The sequence below is a fragment of the Scyliorhinus canicula genome, chromosome 4, assembly GCF_902713615.1.
Source record: "Scyliorhinus canicula chromosome 4, sScyCan1.1, whole genome shotgun sequence".
Lineage (NCBI taxonomy): Eukaryota > Metazoa > Chordata > Chondrichthyes > Carcharhiniformes > Scyliorhinidae > Scyliorhinus > Scyliorhinus canicula.
In genome coordinates, this window is record NC_052149.1 from 234,996,627 (window position 1) to 235,018,447 (window position 21,821).

The 21,821-nt window shown below is 44.5% G+C and overlaps 1 protein-coding gene and 1 long non-coding RNA gene across 2 annotated transcripts in view; one reads left to right on the top strand and one right to left on the bottom strand.

Moving 5' to 3' along the window:
- The window catches only part of LOC119965488, a 31,731-nt gene extending 9,926 nt beyond the window's left edge, over nucleotides 1–21,805 (bottom strand). Inside the window, exons 1-2 of the long non-coding RNA XR_005460519.1 lie at nucleotides 21,483–21,805; nucleotides 21,283–21,387 (exon numbers count right to left, since the gene is read on the bottom strand). This is a non-coding gene — a long non-coding RNA (uncharacterized LOC119965488). The remainder of the gene's footprint in view (nucleotides 1–21,282; nucleotides 21,388–21,482) is intronic.
- Nucleotides 1–21,821, top strand: part of LOC119964294 (protocadherin-23-like) — a 289,809-nt gene that overhangs the window by 60,424 nt on the left and 207,564 nt on the right. The gene's annotated exons all lie outside the window — the stretch shown is intronic.

Here is a 21,821-nt window from a genome sequence, read left to right on the forward strand (position 1 = left end):
AAACTCTGTGACAGGAACAAAAAATTTTGCAAAGAAATGATTAAAATAACCCACACTGGTTTGAATGTGCATTAAGTCGGAAAATAAAATTTCAAGAATCGAGGATACGTCCAAAATGAAAGGGGCAACAACAGAATCGAAATGTAATTTAGGCAAAATAAGCAAGACCAAATGCCAGACAGCTGAACTCTGACAATAACTTTCATACAGTGCGCTAAAGTTGCATCTCTTTTACAATATCATAAGATAGTTTTCGATGAGGGAGAACAATTCTTCAACCAATTTAATTTCAATCTTCCAGATTACATAACCAGCATCTCTCTAATAGCATCTAGTCTTGTCATAATTAGATCCTTCAATTACGCGCCATTAAATCTGAAAGGGGAGAGAGAACAAGAGAAAAGGTACAGCACAGGAGGCCATTCAGCCCATTTCATTCATGCTTGTTCAAGAACACCCAGGTGCCCTTTCTAATCCCACCTTCCTGCACTGGGTCCATAGTTCTGTAGCTTACAGCACTTAAGATGCAGGTCCAGGTACTTTTTAAAAGATTTTAGCGTCTCTGCCTCCACTATCAACTCGGTCATGAATTCCAGACTCCTCCTACCCTCTGCGTAAAATAGTTCTTCCCCTCTACATATCATGCCACTTTTCTTGAATCTGTTTCTCCAGATCTTGTACAATCCACCAAGAGAAACAGTTGTATTCTGTCCACTCTATAACTTTCCCTTGTAATTTTGTACACCTCAATTAACTCACCCCTCAGCCTTCTTTGTGCCAATGAAAATAACCCCAACCTATGCAATCTCTCCTCGTAGCCACACTTTTCTGACAACATTCTTGTAAACCTCTTCTGCACTCTCTCCAGAGCAATTACATCCTTCTGTTAACGTGGTGAGCAGAACTGCACACAGTACTCCAGTTGTGGCTTCACCAGTGTTTTATACAACTGCAACATTATATCCTTACTTTTACATTATATACCTCTGCCAGTGAACGAGAGCATTCCATATGCTTTCTTTACAACCTTGTCGACTTGAACTGCCGCGTTTATGGATCTATGTATTTGAATGCCAAGATCTCTCACTTCATCTACCCCTTTTTTTCCATTCCCATTTATTGTGCACCCCCTATAACTGTTTGACCTCCCTAAATGCATGACCTCACACTTCTCTGTGTTAAATTTCATCTGCCATTTTATCACAAACTCCACCAACCCATCTATATCATTTTGGAGATTATAGCTATCCTCTATCCTGTCCACCACTTGGCTAATCTTTGTGACATCTGCAAATTTCCCAATCATGCTCCGCACGTTCATGTCCAAATCATTAATATATAAGACAAACAGTAAGGGTCCCAATACTGAGCCCTGAGGAACACCACTTGAAACAACTTTCCATTTCCAAGGCAGCCATCAACCTTTGTTTCCTGATACTAAGCCAACATTTTATCCAGTTTGCCACCTTGCCCTGTGTCCCATAGGCTTTTCATTTTTTGACCAATCTGCTATATGTCAGACCTTGTCAAACGCCTTGCTAAAATTCATGTACACCTATCTAGAAAGGGAACTTCTCTATTCTGCATTTTTTGTTTGTTTTTATTTTAATTTCCAGCAATCATTTATGGTTTTTATTTTCAACATGTAAACTTATTGGTCTGCATGAGCCAGTAAAGTACCAGATCAGTCACTTGTCCTCTCTACTATTTTGGGGGGAATGGAATGAGTGGCTGTAAATATTGGTAATTGCATGACCCTGTCTTAAATAAAATATTTGTGCAATGAATCCGATCTTCCCCAGGGTCATACATGCTTAATTTGTTTCAACGAAATTAACAAATATGATGCTGGATCCAATATCAGTTCTGATGAAAGGTCATTGACCTGAAATGTTAAATTTCTTTCCACAGATGCTACCTAACCTGTTGAGTACTTCCAGCATTTTCTGCTTTTATTTTAGATTTTCTGCTTTCATAACAATTTGCTTTTGTAAAATAGGTATATTCGTTACAATACATATGGGAGAAATGATGCTTCAGTTAAGTAGAACCTTACGTCTGACCTCATCTGCAGTACTATGTGCAGTTCTGTGCAGTATACCTTAAGATTCATATTTTGGCCTTGGGAGTGGATGCATCACCAATTTACAAACAATGCCAGTTCGAAAATAATTAATTTATGAGCACAGGTTGCATAGATCTGTCTTTTGTTTTAAGTCATCAGATGTGAATCACTGGCAAGGCTAACATTTCTTTTATATCCCTAACGGTGCTCGAGAAGATAGTGGTGAGCCATCTTCTTAAGCCACTGCAGTCTGTGATCCAAAGTTACCCTACAGTGCCATAAGCAGGCCACAAGTGGATAGCACTGTGGCTTCACAGCGCCAGGGTCACAGGTTCGATTTCTCGTTGGGTCACTGTCTGTGCGGAGTCTGCATGTTCTCCCCGTGTCTGCGTGGGTTTCCTCTGGGTGCTCCAGTTTTCCCACAGTCAAAACATGTGCAGGTTAGGTGGATTGGCCATGCTAAATTGCCCTTAGTGTCCAAAAAGAAAGGTTAGGAGGGGTTATTGGGTTACGGGGATAGGGTGGAAGTGAGGGCTTAAGTGGGTCGGTGCAGACTCGATGGGCCGAATGGCCTCCTTCTGCACTGTCTGTTTTATGTTCTATGTTCAGGGAGTTTTAGGATCTTGACCAGGTGACAATAAAGGAATGGCAATATATTTCTTTGTTAGGATGCTGTGTGATTGGAGGGGAATATGCAAGTGGTGATTTCCCATTTGCCAGCTGCCTTTTTGCTCCTCGGAGCTACAGCTCGTGGGTTTGGAAGATGCTTTCAAAGTGCTTTGGGTGAGTTAATGCAGTGCATCTTGTAGTTCGTACACACTGCTGTTTCATTGCACCAATGTGCTCAGATGTGGTATCAATTAAGTGGGCTACTTTGTCCAGGGTGGTACGGATCTCTTGAGTGTTGCTAGGATTGCAATTATCCAGGTAAATAGAGAGGATTCAATGACACTACTGATTGGTGCCTTATAGATGGGGAGCCAGGAGATGAGTTACTCGTTACAAAATACCTATCTTCTAGCTTGTGCTCGTAACCATAGTATATATGTGGCTGGTCTCGCTCGGGTCCTGGTGAATGGTGAGAATATTATCAGTGGTGGATTAAGCAGTGGTAATTGTAGAGCAGAGAAGTTTAGAAGATACCCTATTGGAGATGGTCATTGTGGGTAATTTGTGTGGCATGAATGTTACTTTTCACTTATGAGCCCATGCCGCATGGTTGCACAGTGGTTAGCACTGCTGCCTCGTAGCACCAGGGACCCGGGTTCAACTCTGAACTTGGATGACTATAAGTGTGGAGTTTGCATGCTCTCACCATGTCTGTATTGGTTTCCTCTGTGTTTCAGACTACTCCCACAGTCCAAAGATATAGAGACTAGGTCAAACAGGGGCTGGTTTAGCTCACCAGGCTAAATCACTGGCTTTTAAAGCAGACCAAGCAGGCCAGCAGCACGGCTCGATTCCCATACCAGCCTCCCCGGACAGGTGCCGGAATGTGGCGACTAGGGGCTTTTCACAGTAACTTCATTGAAGGCTACTCGTGACAATAAGCGATTTTCATTTCATTTCATTTCAACAGCCATGACCAACATGCAGGACTATGGGGATAGGCTCCGGCAGTGGACAGTAGAGTGTTCTTTCAGAGGGTTGGTGAAGACATGATGGGTCAAATGGTCTCCTTCTGCACTATAGGGATTCTGTGATTCTGTCTGAAAGTTGTCCAGATCTTGCTGCCTCTGGTCAGGGATCACTTCATGATCTGAAAACTGTGTGCAATCATCAATAAACATTCTCACATCTGACCTTATGATGGGGAGAATTAAACTTATGAAACATTGAGAATTAGGCAAAGTGCACTGCACTGAAGTACTCCTCCAAAGTGTCCTGGGGCTGAGACAATAGATCTCCAATAACAATGACAATGATTATATTAGTTTTTGGGGTATGACTCCAGACAGTGGTGATTTCCCCCCCAAATTGCAGTGACATCAATTTGATTTGTGCTTCCTTTGCCTTCAAGGCACTGACTGTCATTTTAGCACAACAAAAGGATGAGCGGAGATGTTGGTGTAGTGGCAATGTCACTGCATTAATAATTCAGTGGCTCAGGACATGGGTTCAAATTCCACCATCTCACCTAAGATGGTGGCATTGTGGTAATGTGACTGCACTGTTGCTTCACAGCGCCAGGGACCCTTGTTCGATTCCTGGCTTGGGTCATTGTCTGTGCAGAGTCTGCACGTTCTCACGTGTCTGCATGGGTTTCCTCCAGGTGCTCCGGATTCCTCCCACAGATCCGAAAGACGTACTTGTTAGGTGAATTGGACATTCTGAATTCTCCTGCAGTGTACCCGATCAGGCGTCGTAGTGTGGCGATTTTCACAGTAACTTCATTGCAGTGTTAATGTAAGCCGACTTATTATTATTATTATTACAATTAAGTGGCCCAGGATATCGGTTCAAATTCCACCATCTCACCTTAAGATGGTGATGTTGTGGTAACGTCACTGCACTATTAATCCAGAGGCCCAGGACACATGTTTAAAACCCACCATTGCACCTTTAGGTCTTCAACAATTGACTCTCAACCTCATAAAGTCTCATGGCATCAGATGAAACATGAGCAAGGAAACCTCCTGGTGGCTGCCACCTTCCAAGTCACCCTCAGCTAATGAATCGGTACTCCTTCATGTTTAGCACCACTTGGAAGAATCACTGAGAGTGGCAAAGGCATATAATATGCTCTGAATGAGGGGAGTTCAATGTCCAGTACCAAAAGAGACTGGATAGCCCCATCACTTACCGAGTTGGTTGCAGGCGGTGCGGGAACTAACAAGAGGCAGAAACATGGTTGACCTCCACATGACCAGTCTCCCTGTCACAGATGCATCTGTCAATGGCAGTATTGGTAGAGGAACAACCAGACAGCCCTTGTGGAAATTAAGAACCGACTTCTCATTGAGCACACCCTAATTGCATTGTGTGCACTAGCGCTGTGCGAAATTAGATAGATTTTGAATAAGTCGAGTAACTCAAGACTTGACATCCAAAGGAGCTGTGAGCCATCAGCGACAGAATTGTATGCAACCAGAAACTGTAACCTCATGGCCTGGCATACCTCCCACTTTTGGAACCTGGAACATTAGATCCATCATGGACAACCCCAGTGAAGACAGACCAGAATGGAGCACTACTATCGTTGCCCAGAAGCTCAGGCATTTTGACACTAACATTGACATTGCCACCCTCAGCGAGCCCCAGTGGGCAGGGAAAGGTCAGCTTAGGGAACAATGTGGCAGCTACACCTTTTTCTGGAATGGTAAACAAGAAGAAGATTGCCATCTCCACATGGTTCACTTCATCATTAAAAACAAACTAGTTGGCCATCCCAAAGACTGTCCTGTGGGAAAAACCAATGACTCATGACCCTTCGGCTCACCCTCACCCAGACGAAGTGTGCTACAGTTTTCAATACATACGTCACAACACTGGAAGCTACAGTTGAGTCCAAGGAGGAGTTTTACTCCAGCCTCGAAAAATCCTTGGCCCAAGTCCCAAAGGGCAACAAGCTGATCCTCCTTGTCACCTTCAACGCCAGAGTTGGAAAGTACATAGATCTCTGGGAGGTGTATTCAGCAGCAATGGGTTAGGGAAATCTACCTCCACTGGCTCTCTGCTCCTGACAAAATGCCGAAAACACGTCTTCATTATAAGCAATACTTGTTCTGTCAGAGATGCAAGTACAAGTTTTCTTGGCAACACTTTCGCTCCAAACACTGTCACCTGCTCAACTCCAACATTATCCAAGCAAGAGACCACAAGGATATGCATATCACCTGTGTGCCCAAATCACTGAGTGTCTTTAAGACAAAGATAAATAGGTTCTTGATTAATAAGGGAATCAGGGGTTATGGGGAGAAGGCAGGAGAATGGGGATGAGAAAAATATCAGCCATGATTGAATGGCACAGCAGACTCGACTGGCTGAGTGGCCTAATTCTCCTCCTATGTCTCATGGTCTTATGGTCTAGTAACAGCCGAATGGACCACCTCTAATCCACTCTAGTGTCAATATCAATGTAGCCAAAAAGCAGTGATGGCGATAGATACAATGTCACAGGAAAATCAATACTGAGCCACTCAAAAACCCAGACAGGACAGCCCTATTCAGCCAGCACTTCACTGCCAACATGACTCCAGTAGCCCAGAGATGCAGAGTGTCCCCAGTGTCTGGTCTACTCTCAAAGCCTCCATAGTCAGCACCTGTGAAGAGATGCCTGGTCACTTGATCAGGAAACACAAAGACTAGTTTGATGCAGAATATCAGGTGACGCAGGAGCTGATAATCCACAAGCACTAGGTTTTTCTGAACCTGAAACAGCAACCCACCTCGAGAGCATGAAAACAGTTCTGCAGACAGCTGAAGGCTCAGGTCCAGCGAAAGGTCCGCGACCTGAAGAACAGATGGTGGGTGGAAAAAATGCAGGAAATCCAGCAGCTAGATAACAACCATGAATCACAAGGTTTCTTTAGCGCAGTCAAGAACACCTACCGTCCAAGAACCCAGACTCCCACTCCAATGCTGACCGAATGGAGAGGTGCTCATCAAGAACTGAGAGGCTGGTTAGCACTGCTGCCTATGGCACCAACCCAGTTCGATCCCGGCCACGGGTCACTGTCCGTGTGCAGTTTGCACAATCTTCCCATGTCTGCGTGGGTCTCACTCCCACAACCCAAAGATGTGCAGGTTAGGTGGATTGGCCATGCCAAACTGCCCTTAATTGAAAAAAAAAGTTAATTGGCTACTCTAAATTTATGAAAAAAATGAACTGAGAGGCAGTCAGTCTCCTTAACAGAGACTCTGTCTTCAATGAGCCTTTCCTTGGCTCCATCCCAGAGATGCTGTCACCATCTCAGCATAACCCAAACATGGCATGAGGTGGATAAGGCCATCTAACAGTTAATAATATGACCTCTGAAGCACAGAAGTGGTGGAACAGCACACCAACGCATTAAAATAGTGAAGTTCCATTGGCATGAACACAATACCTCATTTCCCTTCCCTGAAATGAGGTATCATACCAGGAGACCTCAGAGATGCTGCAATCAAGGACCATCTTCAAAAATGGTGACAATTGCAGCCGCAGTAAGTACAGAGGAATTTCCCTGCTGTTGACCACAGGGAAGGTCATTCCAAGAGTCCTGCTCAATCATCTGCGGCTAAAGGGAATTCCCAATGTGGATTCCAACCACCAAGGGGCACAACAGGCATGATCATAGATCATAGAATTTACAGTGCAGAAGGAGGCCATTCGGCCCATTGAGTCTGCACCAGCTCCTGGAAAGAGCACCCTACCCAAGGTTAACACCTCCACCCTATCCCCATAACCCAGTAACCCCACCCAACACTAAGGGCAATTTTGGACACTAAGGGCAATTTATCATGTCCAATCCACCTAACCTGCACATCTTTGGACTGTGAGAGGAAACCGTAGCACCCGGAGGAAACCCACGAACACACGGGGAGGATGTGCAGACTCCGCACAGACAGTGACCCAAGCCGAAATCGAACGTGGGACCCTGGAGCTGTGAAGCGATTGTGCGATCCACAATGCTACCGTGCTGCCCATGATCTGCACTGTGTGGCAGCTACAAGAAAAATGTAAACAACAGCACTGTTCCTTGTCCATGGACTTCTTTGACCTCACAAACGCCTTCAACACTGTCCACCGCAAGGGATTATGGAGCGTCCTCCTCTGTTTCAGCCATCATCCGCCACCATGCTCTATTATGAAACACATCTCTTCACCGATGCTGACTGTGGAGGCTTTGAGAACAGACCAGAGCTGTGATCCTGACCAACGGATCCATCACAGACGCAATTCATGTTTGGTCTGGGGACATGCAAGGTTGTCTGATCACCTCTTGGCTGAAATGCTCCATCTCAACCTCAGAAAGTTCCTCGGTGGAGTGGAGCTAATCCACGGAACAAGCAGGATTCTGTTCAACCTCAGATGCCACTGACCAGATCCAAAGTTGTTCCATCTTCTATCATCATGCTTCATGCTATAGTATGAGGCAATGTTTGCGTCTGTGTACACTCAGAGGCCAAGCTCCAAGTTATCGTCAACAGCTTCCATAAGGTATCCAAAAGGTAAAGTTCCTTTACCTACCTGCCCCTACCACATAGCACTTTTTTAGTATAAAGTTAGAGTACCCAATTCATTTTTCCCAATTAAGGGGCAATTTAGCATCGCCAATCCACCTACGCTGCACATCGTTTAGGTTGTGAGGGCGAAACCCACACAAACATGGGTAGAATGTGCAAACTACACACAGACAGTGACCCAGAGTAGGTATTGAACCTGGGACCTCGCAGCCATGAAGCAGCAGTGCTATCCACTGCGCCCCCATGCTGCCCTCGCATAGCACTTTTTAATAATCTTTATTAGTGTCACAAGTAGGCTTACATTTGCACTGCAATTTAGTTACTGTGAAAATCTCCTAGTCGCCACACTCCGGCGCCTGTTCGGTACACACGAGAGAGAATTCAGAATGTCCAATTCACCAAACAAGCATGCCTTTCGGGGCTTGTGGGAGGAAACCGGAGCGCCTGGAGGAAACCAGCACAGACAGGGGTAGAATGTGCAGACTCTGGACAAACAGTGACCCAAGCCCCGAATCAAACCCGGGTCCCTAGCGCTGTGAAGCAATAGTGCTAACCAATGTGCTACTGGCCACCCATTACTGCCCTCCAGTTATCAAAATCCACAACAAAGCCTCAGACAACATGGACCATTTTCCATTTCCTGGGAGCCAACTGTCAAGGCCAGACAATGACAACAAAGTTCAGTATGCCAGAGCAGCCTTCATTCACCTGAGGAAGAGAGTATTTGAAGAGAGGACTTCAGACCCAGCACCAAGCTTATGCACGACAGAGCAGTAGTGGCACCCACCATCCTATATGGTTCAGTGACATGGACTATGTACAGCAGATACCTTAAAACCCTGCAGAAGTACCAATAGTGCTACCTCCATAAGTAGATTGGGCCTGTACACATTGGAGCTCAGAAGAATGAGAGACGATCTTATGGAGACATATTGGATTCTCAGGGGGCTTGATAAGGTAGATACGGAGAGGTTGTTTCCCCTTGAGGGATAGTCTAGGACCAGAGGGCATAATCTCAGAGCATGCGGTCGCCCGTTTCAGACAGAGATGAGAAGGAACTTGTTCTCTCAGAGGGAAGTGAGCCTGCAGAATTCTTTACCGCAGAGAGCTGCCGAGGCTGGGCCATTAAGTATGCTCAAGGCTCAGATAGACAGATTTTAAAAAAAATGTAAATTGAAGAGTACCCAATTACTTTTTTTCCAATTAAGGGGCAATTAAGTGTGTCCAATCCTTCTAACCTACACATCTTTGTGTTGTGGGGGGGTGAAACCCACACAGACACGTGGAGAATGTGCAAACTCCATACGGAATGTGATCCAGGGCCGTGATCGAACCCGGGTCCTCAGCACAGTAGGCAGCAGTGCTAACCACCGCGTCACCTTGCCACCCGGAACAAATTTTTAATCATTAAGGGAATCACGGATTATTGGAATAAGGCAGAAAAGCGGAGTTGGGTATTATGAACACCATTAAATACAAGTTCCCCTCCAAGCCACAATACATCCTGACCTGGATCCTGCTGTTCCTTCGCAGACACTCAGTGAAAATCCTGGACCTCCCTTCCGAACTGCACTGTGGGTGGACCTTCACCAAACAGGCTGCTCCACTTTGGAATTAGCTCATGATTAATCTATACCAGAATCCCATTATGCAACCTGTTTTTGATGGACTGAAGGGTCTCACGCAGTATCTGCCTTTCAAGTTCAATTACATTTCTGGTCAGTTAATGATGTTTCAAATTACAGTCTTCAAATAGACATTTGAGATGAACAGATCTTTTTGCCATTTTGCTTTGGTGATCGAAATAGACTTGGGCAGAATGTTTCCTGAGTAAATTATGCTAAAGAGGTCAGACTGAAGGTAGGGCAGATCTTATATGAAGTGAGAGTCTCCAGTCCCCCAACCAAGTGTTTCTCAGCGACACACCATTCGTTGGCGGTGACATTCTCTCTTCCTGCCACGTTTCAAAGGGATTTCCCATTGAAGCCACCCCAAGCCGCTAGACAACCTGTGTGTGTGGGTGCACTGCCAGTGGGAAAAGGAAATTTCATCAAAGATCTTCAGGAGGGGCGGCACGGTGGCACAGTGGTTAGCATTGCTGCCTACGGCGCTGAGGACCCGGGTTCGAAACCCGGCCCTGGGTCACTGTGAGGAGTTTGCACATTCTCCCCGTGTCTGCGTGGGTTTCACCCCCACAACCCAAAGATGTGCTGGTTAGGTGGATTGGCCATGCTAAATTGCCCCTTAATTGGAAAAAATGAATAGGATATTCTAAATTTAAAAAAAAAAGATCTTCAGAAGCATAATAATTTAAAGCCCAATCGAACATTTGTTCTCCCAGGCTTTCTTCTGGTATTTGAAAAGGCAGTGTGGTAACGCATTTTTTTTTGTATATTCCTCTTGTGTACCTTTTTGAGTAAATACGAATAAACCATTAAAAAAACTCAAGCAATATAATCCCACTTGATTCGGCACATATTTACAAAACATTGAATGGCATTAAGTAGGGTTGTAACTACCTTAATGCTGCTCTTTAGAATAATTGCTTTGATTTTGGCAGTCATCAAGTGAAAATGTGAACATACACACCCAAACAGTCACAGCGAATTCGAAGAACAATTATTTGGACAAGTTTCTGACAAGTGCAAAAACAACAGAGCCATAACAAATAGTAACTGGGATAGAATCATGGTAAAAGGTTCAGAGGGCACAGAATTATTAAAATGCAATAAGGAAATCTTCTTTAAATCACTATGTAGCAAATCCAACATCAGGAAGGGTTTTTTTGGGGGTTAGTTTTAGGCACTGATGGAAGGAGTATCAGTGAGAGAACATTTTTGCTGGTTCCCAGGAACAAAAGATAGCATCACAAATTTTGAACCCAGGGGCAGGGCGATAGCACAGTGGTTAGTACTGCTGCATCACAGCGCCGAGGTCCCAGGTTCGATCCCGGCCCTGGGTCACTGTCTGTGTGGAGTTTGCATATTCTTCCCGTGTTTGCGTGGGTTTCGCCCCCACAACCCAAAGATGTGCAGGTTAGGTGGATTGGCCTCACTAAATTGCCACTTAATTGGAAAAATGAATTGGGTACTCTAAATTTATTTTCGAAAAATGGTGAATCCTTGGATCACACAAGGCAGGATGAAGCCAAAAGGGGTAAGTGTACTTCAGATACTGAGACCGGATGATACAGAATGCCCAAAGTATAGAAAATCAAGGGAAATTTGGCAAACAAACAGAAGTTCTGAAAAGTATTGGCATTAAAATCAAGAAAATGCAAATATATTTTATAAATGCATAAAGAACAAGAGGACACCTAAGGAAGGAATAGGGCCTATTGAAAACCAAAATGATAACTTCTTATCTGTCAATTAGGTGAAAGTAATTACCCAATAGGTGATCATTTCTGCAGCAGTAAGCTGAGTCATATTCTGATATCTGTGAGTCATCAGAGGCTTTATCTGGAAGCAGAGAGATTGTGAAATAACAAGGGGAGAAGGCCCACAGACACAAGACTATGCCTGAGTGAGACATAGTTTGAGTGAGTAGTTGGGAATTTTGTTCTGGGAGAAATTTGGTGCTGAGGGGCAATGATCTGCTCCTTTAACTACATTTTTCAGCCTCAAGCGGTTGGTGACTTTCCTTCCTTGTCTCCAAGTTACGTGTGTGCCAACGTCTATTACTTTGGCTACGTAAATTAACCAATTAAGTAAAAAAGATTGGCAGAAATGGTACGGTTTATGGTATGCCGTGACTGCAACATGGGGGAATCTGTGGAAAGCATTGCAATCCTGGATGACAGTACTGGCAGAAAAAAGTTTGCAGCTCAGGAAAATTTGGCTCAGATTTCCTGAGCTGAAGCCTGCGTTGTGGACGCTGCAGGAAATCAGCCAGGGGGAGAGTTATCTGTGCACCTTGTTCCAGGAGGCAGCCACAGTCCTTAGGTATGCCAGAAGCGTTGATTAGTGGTCAGGGACAGCAGGGGATCGCTGTAAGTCAGGCAGGTAAGGAGAACCAGCATGTAGTGATGAAGGAGCCTCAGCCCCTGACTTTGTCTGACAGGTCCAATGTGCTTGCTCTCTTTTTGGATGATGAGTAGGGCTGTAAAATGGAAGAGCAAACATAACATGGCACCATGGCGAAGGAAACCACTGAAGTGGAGGAGGCGATGAGGAATGCAGTAGCGATAAGAAACAGTATCGGCAGGGGATCGATACTGTTGTCCATAGCCTGGACTGGGAGTTCCAGAACCTACCCAGTTCCAGGGTTCAGGTCAGGACATTGCCTCATGGCTGGAGACAAAGTGGGAGGGGGAAGAACCACATTTTTTTTTCCTTTATCCATTTTCTTTTCAGGATATGGGCATTGCTGAATAGACCAGGATTTATTGCCATTTCTAACTGGCCTTGAGATGGTCATGGTGAGCTGCCTACATTAACCGCTGCAGTTCCCGAGGTGTGAGTACACCCAAAGTGCTGTGAGGGTGGGAGTCCAGCATTTTGACCCAGTGATAGTGAAGGAAGTACGATATATTTCCAAGTCAAGATGTTGAGTGGCTTGGAGGGGCACATCCAAGTGGTGGTGTTCCGAAGTACCTTCTGCTCTTATCCTTCTAGATAGTTATGGTTGTTGTAGTTGTTTGTTTGGAAGGTGCTGCCTAAGGAACCTTGGTAGGTTCCTGCTGTGAATCTTATAGGTGGCACACATAGCTGCAACTGTTCATCAGTGGTGGAGGACTGAATATTTGTGGAAGGAATGGCGGTCAAGTGGACTGCTTTCTCCTGGACGGTTTCAAGCTAGGATGGCACGGTAGCACAGTGGTTAGCACTGTTGCTTCACAGGGAATTATTCAGTGGTCCAGGGCATTGGTACAAATTCTACCATCTCACCTAAGATGGTGGTGTTCTGGTAATGTCACTGCATTACTGCTTTACAGCGCCAAGGACCCTTTTTTGATGCCTGGCTTGGGTCACTGTCTGTGCAGAGTCTGTACATTCTCCCCTTGTCTGCGTGGGTTTCCTCCAGATGCTCTGGTTTCTTCCCACAAGTCCCAAAGGACGTGCTTGTCAGGTAAATTGGAGATTCTAAATTCTCCCTCAGTGTGGAGACTAGGGGATTTTCACAGTAATTTCATTGTAGTGTTAATGTAAGCCTACTTATGACACTAATAAAAGATTATTATTCTTGCGTGTTGTTGGAGCTGCACACATCCAGGCAAGAGGTGAGGATTCCATTACACTCCTGACTTGTGCCTTGTATGTGGTGGACAGGCTTTGGAGAGGTAGGAGGTGAGTTACTCTCCACAGCATGCCAAGCACTTTACCTACTTTTGTAGCCATAGTGTTTACATGGCTGGTCCAGATCAGTTTCTGGTCAATGGTCACCCTCAGGATGTTAATAGTGGGGAATTCAGTTATGGTAATGTCATTGAATGCCAAAGGAGGATGTTGATATCATCTCTTGGTCGAGACGGTCATTGTCTGGCACATTTGTGACAAATATTCCGTCCCACTTGACAGCCCAAGCCTGGGTATTGTCCAAGTCTTGCTGCATTTGTACAGGGACTGCTTCAGAATCTGAGGAGTCACGAATGGTACTAAACATTCTGCAATGATCAGCGATCATCCCCACTTCCGACCTTAAGGTGGAAGGAAAGTCACTGGTGAACTTGCTGAAGATGTTTGGCCCAGGACACAACCCTGAGGAACTCCTGCAGTGATGTCCTGGAGGTGAGATGATTGACCTCCAACGACCACAACTATCTTCCTTTGTGTCAGGTAGTTCTCTACCCAGCAGAGCGTTTTCCCCCTGATTCCCCTTGACTCCAGTTTTGCGACAGCTCCTTGATGCCATACTTGGTCAAATGCTGCGTTGATATCAAGGGAAGTGACACTCAGCTAATTCTGGTGTTCAGTTCTTTTATCCATGTTTGAGTCAAGGCTGCACTGAGGTCAGGAGCTGAGTGACCCTGGCAGAACCCAAACTGAGTGTCCATATGCAAGTTATTGCTGAGTCAGTGCCATTTGATATCACTGCTGATGTCCCCTTTCATCACTTTACTGATGAATGAGAGTAGACTAATGGGACGGTAATTGGCCAGGTTGGATTTGTCCGGTTTCTTGTGTACTGGGCACACCCGGGCAATTTTACACATTGCTGGATAGATGCCAGTGTTGTAGCTGTACTGGAACTGCTTGGCTAGGTATTTTGCAAGTTCTGCAGCACTAATATGGCCGGAATATTGTCAGGGTGCATAACCTATGTAATACCCAGAGCCTGCAGCCATTTTTCGACATTACATAGAGTGAATTGAATTGGCTGAAAAGTGACATCCATGTTGCTGCGACCTCCGGAGGAGACCAAGATAGTTCATGCACTCTGCACTTCAACTGAAGATTGTTGCAAATGTTTCATCCTTAACTTTTGTTCTGATACTCTGGGCTCTCCATCAGAGGGCAGCCCTCTCCTCCAGTGAGTTGTTTAATTGTCCTTCACCATCATGGCTGGATATGGCAGGGCTGTAGAGCTTAGAACCAATCCTTTGGTTTTGCGATTGCTAAGCTCTGCCTATTTTTTTGCTGCTTGTGATGTTTGGCACACATGTCATCCTGTGTTGTAGTTTCGCAAGTTTGACATCTCAATTTTATGTAGAATTGTGTTGCTCCTGGCATGCTATCCTGTACTCTTCACTGAACCAGATTTGATCCAGTGGATTGGCGGTCATGGTAGAGTGGGGGATATGCCAGGCCACGAGGTTACAAATTGTGGTTGAGTATGATTCTGCTGACGATGATGGCCCACAGTGCCCGTGGATCCTGAGTCTTGGGTTGCTCGATCTGTTCAGTCTATCCCATTCCACACTGTGGTAGAGACACACAATTCAATGGTGGTGTCCACAATATGAAGACAGGACTTTGTCTCCACAATGGCTGCATGGTGGTGGCTCCTACTGATACTGTCATGGACATATGCATCTGCGATAGGCAGGTTGGTTAGGGCAAGGTCAAGAATGTTTCTCCCTCTTGTTGGTTCCGTTACCACCTGCAGCAGAGCCAGCCAACAGCTATGTCCTTTAGGGCTCAGCCAGCTCAGTCCGTGTTGGAATTACCGAGCTACTCTTGGTGATGGACATTGAGCTCCCCCCACCTCAAGTAGATTCTGCACCCTTGCGACCCTCAGTGCTTTCGGCAAGTGGTGTTCAGCATGGAGGAGTACTGATTTATCAGCTGAGGGGGGATGGGAAGTGGCGACGGTATTTGGTAATCAGCAGGGGGTTTCCTTGCCCATGTTTGGCCTAGTGCCATGAGACGGCATGGGGTCCTGAGTCGATGTTGAGGACTCCCATGGCAACTCTCTCCTTACTGTACACCTCTGCTCCAGCACCCCTGCTCAGTCTGTCCTGCCGTTGGGTAAGAGCATACCCAGGAATGGTGATGGTGATGTCTGGGATGTTGTCTGTAATGTATGATTCTGTAAGTATGACTATATCTGGTTGTTGCTTGATTACTATGTGAGACAGCTCTCCCAATTTTGTCACAAGCCCCCAGATCTTTGTAAGGAGGACTTTGCAGAGGTGACGGAACTGGGTTGGCCATTGTCATTTCTGGTCACCAGGTTGATGCTGGTTGATCCATCCAGTTTCATTCCTTTTTTTGTCCTTTGTTGCGGTTGAATACAACTGAGTGGCTTTCCTGGCTATTTCGCAGGGCATTTAAGAGTCAACCACATTGCTATGGGTCTGGAGTTACATGTAGGAGAGACTCGGTATGGATGGCAGGATTTCTTCCTGAAAGAGCATTTGTGTGGTCTATGTGGGAATCAACAGCACAGGCAAAGCCAGGAATGATGTTATGCTAAGAGAACTTGAGGAGCCTGGGACTAAAATAAATACAGGACATCAAAAGATTCATCTCTGGATTGTTACCTAAGTGATGTGGAAAGAAGGGTTATAAATTCATGAGGCATTGGCATCAGCGCTCAGGAAAGAGTGAGTTATCCCATTGGAATGGTTCCACTTGCACTGGGTTGGGAACAGTACCCTGGCCAATCATATAACTAGGGCTTTAAACTATTGGGCTCAAATAAAGAAGATCTATACAAACAGAAAGTGTGAAGCATCAGGACAGTATAGAAATATGAGTAAAGGGCAGCACGGTGGCGCAGTGGTAGACCTGCGGCCTCACGGCGCTGAGGTCCCAGATTCGATCCCGGCTCTGGGTCACTGTCCGTGTGGAGTTTGCACATTCTCCCCGTGTTTGCATGGGTTTTGCCCTCACAACCCAAAGATGTGCAAAGTAGGTGGATTGAACGTGAACATGCTAAATTGCCCCTTAATTGGGTACTCCAAATTTATTTTTAAAAAAGAAATATAAGTAAACACATGAAGAATGCAGCAGGAGGGCAGCACGGTGGCCTAGTGGTTAGCACAACCGCCTCATGGCGCTGAGGTCCCAGGTTCGATCCCGGCTCTGGGTCACTGTCCGTGTGGAGTTTGCACGTTCTCCCCGTGTCTGCGTGGGTTTCGCCCCCACAACCCAAAAATGTGCAGAGTAGGTGGATTGGCCACGCTAAATTGCCCCTTAATTGGAAAAAATAATTGGGTAATCTAAATTTATTAAAAAAAAGAATGCAGCAGGAAAGAACAGAGAGTTAAACATTTTTTTTACATCAGCAAATAACAACATTGTAGGGAATAGAAGTAGAAAATTTGAAATTAAAAGTTCTGTTCGTGAATGCATGAGCCATCTTCAATAAGGTAGATGAACCAGTGGCACAAATAGAGATAAATGAAATAGCTGTAAGCACCATTATGAAGACATGGTAACAAGGCGTTTAAGGGTGGGAAATAAATATCGCAGGAGACATAATGTTTAGAAAGGCAGACAGAATGGCAAAATAGGAGGGCGAGCCCTGACAGTAAAAGATGACATACGTGATAATGCGCCTGGCCTCAGAAGATCATGAAGCAAAGTCAGTACAAGTGGAAACTAGGAATTGCAAGAGTCAGGAACAATTGGTGGGAGTAGTTAATAGGCCCTCTAACAGTCGTTGTACTGTTGGGCAGAGCATTAAACAAAAAAGCATTGGAGTTTATAACAAAGACAATGTAATAGTTTGGGTGACCTTGACTTTAAGATCGACTGGGACAAATTGGTAAAAGTGGTCTGCAAGATGAGTTTGTACAATGTTTTAGTGACAGTTTCTTGGAGTAATACATTATGGAGCCGACAAAGGGTAAAGCTGTATTAGATCGATTATTGTGTAATGAAGCAGGGTTGAGGTATAAGGTTGTTGTATTCAATCCTCTGGGAAGAGTGATCGTAATACAATTGAATTGAATGGCATGTTTGAAACTAACATTGTCCATCACAAACTCCTTCTGCACTGTATGTTCTATGTTCTATGTCCAAACATGAATCTCAAAGTTAAACAAAACCAATTACATAGGTCTGAACGGAGAACTGGCTCATGTTAATTGGGTAAATAGACAAAAATATATAGCAGCAAATGAACAGTGGCGAACATTTAAAGAAACAATTTCAAATCATTCGCAAAAATAGATCCCATTGAAAAAATGGCGGCACAGTAGCACAGTGGTTGGCACTGTTGCTTCACAGTGCCAGGATCTCAGGTTCGATTCTCGGCTTGGGTCACTGTATGTGCGGAGTCTGCACGTTCTCCCTGTGTTTGCATGGGTTTTCTCCGGGTGCTCCGGTTTCCTCCCACAAGTCCTGAAAGACGCGCTGTTAGGTAAACTGAACATTCTGAATTCTCTCTGTGTGTACCCGAACAGGCGCCGGAGTGTGACAACTAGGGGATTTTCACAGTAACTTCATTGCAGTGTTAATGTAAGCCCACTTGTGACAGTAATAGATTATTATTATAACTAAATATAACTCAACAAGAAAGATCCATCTATGGCTCACTCAGGAAGTTAAGGATAGTATTAGATTAAACGAAAAGACTTGCAATGTTGCAAAAAAAAACAGAAGCAAACCTGCATTTGGAAATAAAATAAGTCAAAATGATTTTATTAAGGCAAAATCCTGTTTGTCATATTTAATAGAGCTTTTTTTGAAATTGTAACATCTGGAGTAGATAAAGGGGAACTAATAGATGTATTATACTGGGATGCCCAAAAGGCATTCAATATGGTGCAACGCAAAAGGTTAACAGATAAGATAAGGAATCGCAGGGTTGGGGGTAGTATTTGAGCATAGGTCGAGGTTTGCTTAACAGATAGAAGCAGAGAGTGGGCATAAATGAGGGGTTTTCAACTTGGCAAGGATCTTAATCTTAAAGTAGAGTGCCACATGGATCAGCACTGGGGCCTCAGCTATTGACAATTGATATGACTGACTCAGATGAAGAGACAGAGAATAATGTATCAGAATTCGCTGGTGATACCAAGCTCGATGGCAAGGTAAGATTGAAGAGTACTGAGAGAGGCTGCAAAGAGGTTAAGTGAGTGGGAAACCAGATGACAGTGCATAATGGAGGGAAACGTGAAGTTATTCATGTGGACAGAAAATCAGAATATTTTTTCAAAAGTGTGAGACTTGAAAGGGTTCAAAGAGGCTTGGTGAGTTTCTGCAAAAAACAGAACGTTAGCATGCAGGTGCTGCAAACAATTCGGAAGGCAAATGGCATTATGGCATTTATTGCAATGGGACTGGAGTACAATTTAACGAGGCCTTGCTACAGTTGCACAGGAGTTTTCATGAGACCACATCTGGAATACTATGTGCAGTTTTGTTCTGAACATTTGACATAGAATTTTCTTTCATTGGAGGTGATACAGCAAAGGTTCGCTAGATTGGTTCCGGAGATGAGGGAGTAGTCCTATGATAAAAGGTTAAGTAAATGTGTCTTATATTATCTGGAGTTTAGAAGATTAAGAGGTGCTCTCAGTTAAGGTACAAAATTCTGAGGACGCTTGACAGGATAGACACTGAGATTGTTCCTGCCGGTCAGAGGATCTGAAACACAGGGGCACAGAATCAGGATATGGGACCAATCATTTGGGACTGAGTTGAGGAGAATCTAGAATTCTCTACCGCAGAGTGTTGTTGGTGCTTCATAGTGGAATATATTCAAGGCTGGAATAGACAGTTGTTCAGGTGGGCAGAAAAGCTGAAAAAGGAAATCATTCCATGGAAGTTTTAAATGATGCACTAGGAAATGGCAAACAAATTGAAAGAATACACAATAAATGGTAGGGTTCTAAGAAGTGCACTGAAACAGAGGGAGCTTGGAATGCATGTGCACAGATTTCTGAAGGGTGAAAATCCAGTGGGTAAGCTGGTTAAGAAAGCATACATACTTTTCTTTATTGACTGATGCATTGCATATAGGAGCAAGGTGGCTACATTACAACTGTACAAAACACTAGTTACGCCATAACTAGTTATGCATAAAATTGTACACATTAAAAAGGACAGAGGAGATTTCTGAAGATACTTGTGGGTAGCACGGTAGCACAAGTGGCTAGCACTGTGGCTTCACAGCGCCTGGATCCCAGGTTTGATTCCCCGCTGGGTCACTGTCTGTGCGGAGTCTGCACATTCTCCCCGAGTCTGCGTGGGTTTCCTCCGGGTGCTCCGGTTTCCTCTCACAGTCCAAAGATGTGCAGGTACGGTGGATTAGCCATGATAAATTGCCTTTAGTGACCAAAAAGGTTAGGAGGGGTTATTGGGTTACCATAAGACCATAAGACATAGGAGTGGAAGTAAGGCCATTCGGCCCATCGAGTCCACTCAACCATTCAATCATGGTTGATTTCAACTCCATTTACGGGGATAGGGTGGAAGTGAGGGCTTAAATGGGTCGGTGCAGACTCGCTGGGCCAAATGGCCTCCTTCTGCACTATATGTTCTATGTCACCAGGAATGAAAAATGTTAGCTATGATATAAGATTGGATAGCCATGTTTATTTTCTTTTGAACAGAGAAGGCTGAGGAGAGATTTAATTGAGATGTATAAAATTGTGAGGGTCTTGGACAGAGGATAGGAAGGATCTATTTCCCTCATTAGAGACTATGAAAACAGATTCAAAGTAATCGGCAGAAGCATTGGCAGGGTATTCCAGAGAAATATTTTATGAGGTACTGCCCTCAATGTTTGAAAGGTGGAGGCAGAAATCTTCATCACATTTAAAATGTACTAAATATGCATTTGGAATTCCATTACCAACAAGCCTATGGACTAAGAACTGGGAAGTGTGATCAGGCTTCTTCAGCCAACACTGACACAATGGACCAAATGGCCTTTCGTACCTGAAATGTCGATGAATTGACATATTTTTGACAGTTTTTTTTATTCTGGTCACAATGGATTAAACATCACTATCAGAAGACCTTGCTGTCCGATAAAGATCGTCTTACGAAATGACAGTTGCCCAAGCTCAACTTGGCTCAACTTTTCTTTCGTGCGAGGATTACTAAAGCTTGACTGCCCTGTTGATGCAACTTGCCTGACACGTTTTCCTCTGCACAGCAAGACGCAAAGTGTTGTTTAGCAGTTCAGCGCTTGATAAACGCCTTGACAGCAAAATCTGTTACCTTGAAACCACGCGTGGGAGTCATTTATTTTGATTAAATAGAATGATACTATCGTGACGGCAGCACTGGCGGAGAACGAAATGAAATTTCCAGTAAATGTTTTCTTTCACTTCTTGTCTCTGCTGTTGACTGTGCCTGGAATATTAAACGGTGCAGACTGACTGCATTTGGACTTGCTTTTCATTGCGAGAACGTTCAATCAATGCAGCAACGAAGATGATGCGATTATCAGAAGTGCTGCAGGCAAACTCTTGTCTGGGCTAGATGTTACAGACTATTTATAAATCACGGGTTTTAAATATATTAAATGTGCATGAAGAAAGGAAGGGCATCTAAAATACCAAGCGGTTATTGTTTCTGCTCGGCAAAGTCAAGAGTTACGATTACTTTTATAAAAACCTTAAATGTAATGCAAATAGTCCCAGGTCATGGTCGGTTAGATCAACGCTGCAATGAATAGGAAAGTTAAAATGAGAGTTATTCACTCACAACATTTCTGGCAGTTTTATCTTCGCCATTGTTTTTTTTTCCCCAGGAACTGACGAATACAGTAGCGGGAATGATTTCCTCCGCACCGCCGAAAATAAATGGTTGCTGTTTTAAAAGAGATGGAATACATTAGAATAGGTTTGAAGATTCAGTTTAACACACGCATACTCAAACCTCGTTTTTTTAAAAACTTGCTTTACCGAAACTGCATGCCAAATGACAACTTCCTTCTGCACTGTTGACGCAGTCCAGGACTGTGCCGTGCAATTATTGGCCGAGACACTTTGTGTCGCTGTGTACCAATGGGGTAGTCAAATACTGCCAGAGATCCATCACTCCTCCCCCTCCACCACGTACAACGAAGAATGGGAAAGAAGGAAAAGCTCTGATTCAGTGTTTACATCCACATTCAACAGCCATCTTTTCCATGCAGCCTTTCTCAACTATCAGGGGCGGATATCAAGTACTCATCGCCACGTTTTGGATCATACAGGTGGTCGCCGCAATTTCTTGCTTTGGATTCCCCCGGCGCTCCGAAT